This window comes from Bos grunniens, chromosome 28 (genome assembly GCF_055505025.1).
Source record: "Bos grunniens cultivar Pamir isolate PY7600 chromosome 28, Bosgru_T2T1.0, whole genome shotgun sequence".
In the NCBI taxonomy this organism is placed as follows: Eukaryota; Metazoa; Chordata; class Mammalia; order Artiodactyla; family Bovidae; genus Bos; species Bos grunniens.
Window position 1 is genome coordinate 12,526,720 of NC_141192.1, and position 4,569 is coordinate 12,531,288.

Sequence of the window (4,569 nt, forward strand, 5' to 3'; positions counted from 1 at the left end):
AAGAATTGATGCTTTTAAAAAAATTTTTATTTATATATTTTTATTTGTTAATGTTACATTATTTATTTATTGGCCACACAGCATGGTATGTGGGATCTTAGTTCCCCGACCAGGAATGGAACCCATGCCTCCTGCAGGGGAAGCACAGAGTCTTAACTACTTAACCACCAGGAACATCCCAGAATTGATGCTTTTGAACTGTGGTGTTGGAGAAGACTCTTGAGAGTCCCTGAACTGCAAGGAGATCAAACCAGTCAATCCTAAAGGAAATCAGTCCTGAATATTCACTGGAAGGACTGATGCTGAAGCTGAAACTCCAATATTTTGGCCACCTGATATGGAGAACTGACTCACTGGAAAAGATCCAGATGCTGGGAAAGATTGAAGGCAAGAGGAGAAGGGGACAACAGAGGATGAGATGGTTAGATGGCATCACCAACGTGATGGACATGAGTTTGAGCAACCTCCGGGAGTTGGTGATGGACAGGGAAGCCTGGCTTGCTGCAGTCCATGGGGTTGCAGAGTTAGACACGACTGAGCAACTGAATTGAAGTCCTAGATCAAGTAGGTCCTAGCCTGCTTGGTTCCTCATGAGGGTCATCTTGCTGATGTGCAGATAGCTAGTTTCTTGCTGGATCCAGGATGGAGAGAGAAAGCTCTGGTGTCTATTCTTCTTAAAAGGACACTAATCCCATCATGTGGCCTCCACCTCATGACCTCATCTAAACCTAATTATGTCCCCAAAACCTTACCTTCTCATGCCATCACATTGGAGGTTAAGGCTTCACCTATGAATTAAAGTGAGAGGGGCAGGCAAACACTTAGTCTATAATAAGCTACTTTGGGAAAACAGTCTGGTAGTTGCACAAAAGGTTAAACACAGGTTTACCACATGATGCAGCAATGCCACTCCTAGGTATGTCCCCAAGAGAATGCAAAAACATTTTAACACAAAAGCTTGTACACGAATGCTCACAGCAGCATTATCCATAGCTGATATATTCAGCCACAAAAATGAATGAAGTACTGACACATGCTACAATGGGAATGATCCTCAAAAACACTCTACTTCATGAAAGAAGCCTCTGACAAAGGACCACACGTGACCAATAAATGTTTAGAATAGGGAAATCTATAAAGACAGAAAGTAGATCAGTAGTTGCCTGGGGCTGGGTGGATAGGAAGATTCGATGGTGACTGTTAATGAGTATGAGGTTTCTTTTGGGCGTAAATGTTCTAAAATCGATTGTGGTGACTGATGCACAGCTCTGAATATTCTGCGTGCATGCTCAGTTGCTTCAGTCATGTCTGACTCTTTGTAACCCTATGAACTGTCGCCCACCAGGCTGCTCTGTCCATGGGATTATCACGGCAAGAATACTGGAGTGGGTTGCCATGCTTTCCTCCAAGGGACCTTCTTGACCCAGGGATCGAATCCTTGTCTCTTACAGCTCCTGCATGGGCAGGTGGATTCTTTACCATTGGCACTGCCTTCTAAAAGCCACTAAATTGTTTACTTTAAATGGGTAAATTGTATGGTGTGTGAATGATATCTCAATAAAGCTATTTTTAAAAGAGTGAGGGAATTCCCCGGAGATCCAGTTGTTGGGATTCTGAGCTCTCACTGCCAAGGACCTGGTCAGGAAACTAAGATCTCATAAGCCATGTGGTGCAGCCAAAGACAAACAAACAAAAAGGAATAGAGAGTGAGAGGGAACGTACTCCCTCAAGGCTACACAGCCTTAGCAGCCCCTCTAAGACCTACCTCCAGGCAGCCGCCTCCCACTCATTCTGTTCTCTATAAGGGTGTCCAGCAGGGCCTCTAAGGCTGTTTCCAAAATGAGAAGGTGCCAACTACTGAGGGTTTCCGATTGTGACCCCCACCCCCTGCCCCCAGCCACAGCAGCGTTCTTTTTTTCTTTAATCGAAATATATATATTTGACTTACAATGTATTCATTTCAGGTGTAGAACCTAGTGATTCAATATTTTATATATTATGTATCATGAAATGATCACAGTAAATCTAGTTATCATCTGTTAGCATCAGAGCAGCATTCTTTAGTAAACTGGGCAGCCTCAAGATCTCATTTGGAGAAAGAGTTCCACTGCCAAAAAGAAAGAAAAGTAAAAGTTTGAAAGCCATCGACCAGAGACAGTATTAAGGAGGAAAGCAAAGTGATTAAGAACCTGAGCATGGGCCTTGTACGAAGCATCTCTTCCGATTCTGATTCTTTGACATCTTAGGGCCTTGCTGACCCTGGAGAGACTGTGCCTCCCAGAACTAGCCAGTTTGCACAGGTAGTCAAGGGCTCTCCAGTGAGCACGCCTTTTACATGCAAACCAGTCAATTCAGAGCCCATACCCCAAGCATTCTCTTCATCAAGTCCTTACAAAGCTCTCTCAGACTAGGCAGCTATTTCCCTGCCCTAATCAGCCCAGGGCCCAGGATCAGACAAGTAGAGGGCCCCATGCCCCAGAGCCCACTGAAATTTTTCAAACTAGTCAGTCCTATGCCTGCTTTCTGGTCTCACCTGTGCTCCTGCAGAGACCACAGTAAAGGCTCTTGCTCCTGTTCTGTCTCCCTTTCTGCCTCCTGACTGATCCCAGTGCTTGCTAGTGTGACCCTGCATGGTGAGTAAAATACTATCTTTTCTTTCTTTCCTTGTTCTAAAGTGAGGTTGAACTGACACATAACATTATATTAATTTCAGTTGTATAACATAATGATTCAGTATTTGCATATAGACTGCCCTCCATATCTAAGGGTTCAGCATCCATGGATTCAACCAACCATGGACAAAAGTATTCAAACATACACACACACACACAATTCTAGAAAGCTCCAAAAAGCAGAACTTGAATTTGTTGAACCAACAATTATTTACATTGTATTTATAACTATTTACATGATGTTTACACTGAATTAGATATTATAAATAATCTGGAGATGATTTAAAGTATATGGGAGGATGTGCATAGGTTATATGCAAATACTACACCATCTTATATAAGGGACTTGACCCAGATATTCTCAGAGGTCCTGGAGCCAATCCAGAGAAAATACCAACAGATGACTATGAGTGCAAAATGATCACCACAGTAAGTCTAGTTAATGCGTGTCACCATAAAGAATAACAAAAAAAAACCTTTTTTTCTTGTGATGAGGATTTTTTTGTGTGTGATGAGGATTTTTAAGGTCTATTTTCTTAGTAACTTTTATTTTTTTTTTTGCTGAAACCCATGACTTGTGAGATCTTAATTCCTTGACCAGGGATGGGACTCTGGGCCCGCAGAAGTGGAAGAAGCATGGAGTCCTAACCACTGGACCACCAGGGAATTCCCTCTTAACAATTCTTAAATACGCAGTGCAATATTAAGAATAGTCAACATGCTGTACACATACTGTCTTCTCAATGACAATCATCTCCTGATCTGCTGGCCTCATCATATCTAAATAAGGTCTACAATTTTTTAAAGCAGACCTCAACATTTTAAAAATAAAATAAAGCAGGCTTCATTCTGCTCTGAGCTTGCCTTGGCTCCTATGACCTCAGGCAAACTCCTTCAGCTCCATGCTTCACTTTCTTCAGCCATAAACCCGGTTACCCAGTTACCCGCTGAGCCCGCCGAAGGGCCCTCATATATTATCATGTTGTATATATATAACTGGCTGTGGCTTGCACAGGGGGGCTGTGCCAAAGGCGCAAGGGGACACTCCCATCCAGACCCTGCTCTGCTTGCCGAGTTATGGATCTGCCAGGAGGAATGAGCATCTCATCCTACTTTCTGAAAAGACCCAAATGGGTCACCAATGGTCCTGGCCCACCTCCTGGGGCTGCTGTCAGGCTTAAAAGGGGAAGAGTGGTGGAGTACCTAGGACCGCACCTGGCGCTGCAGAAACTGTGTCACTGTGGTCCCTGGAAGGCAGGAGGGGGCTCCAGCTACTGTGACGACATCAAGGAAGGCTTCCGTTTTTTCTTTTAGGGATGGGGACTGTAGGCATACCTCAAGCTGATTTTATTTGCCTCAAAGGAAGATGACCTGAATTAACACCCAGGCTATGAATGAACAGATACCTGTACGATTTGTATGATCACATTCATAGCAGCTTTATTCCCATTAGCTAAGTGGAAGGAACCCAAGTGCCCACTGATGGATGAATGGATAAAGATGTGGTGTATCTATACAATGCAATACTACTCATCTCTAAAAAGAATGAAATCTTGCCATTTTCAAGAACATGGAAGAACCTAGAGGGTATTATGCTAAGTAAAATAAGTCAAAGAAAGACAAATACTGGACTTCCCTGGTGGTCCAGTGGTTAAGAATCCACCTGCAAATGCAAGGGACACAGGTTCAATCCCAGGCCGGGAAGATCCCACATGCTGCAGGGCAGCTGGGCTCAGTGCCACCACTACTGAGCCTGCGCTCCAGAGGCTGAGTCCCAGCTACTGAAGCCTGTGCCCCTCTAGCCCGTGCTCCACAACAGAGAGTATTCCCCGCTCACTGCAGCTAGAGAAAGCCCGCACGCAGCAACAAAGACCCAGCACAGCCAGGAGTAAACAAA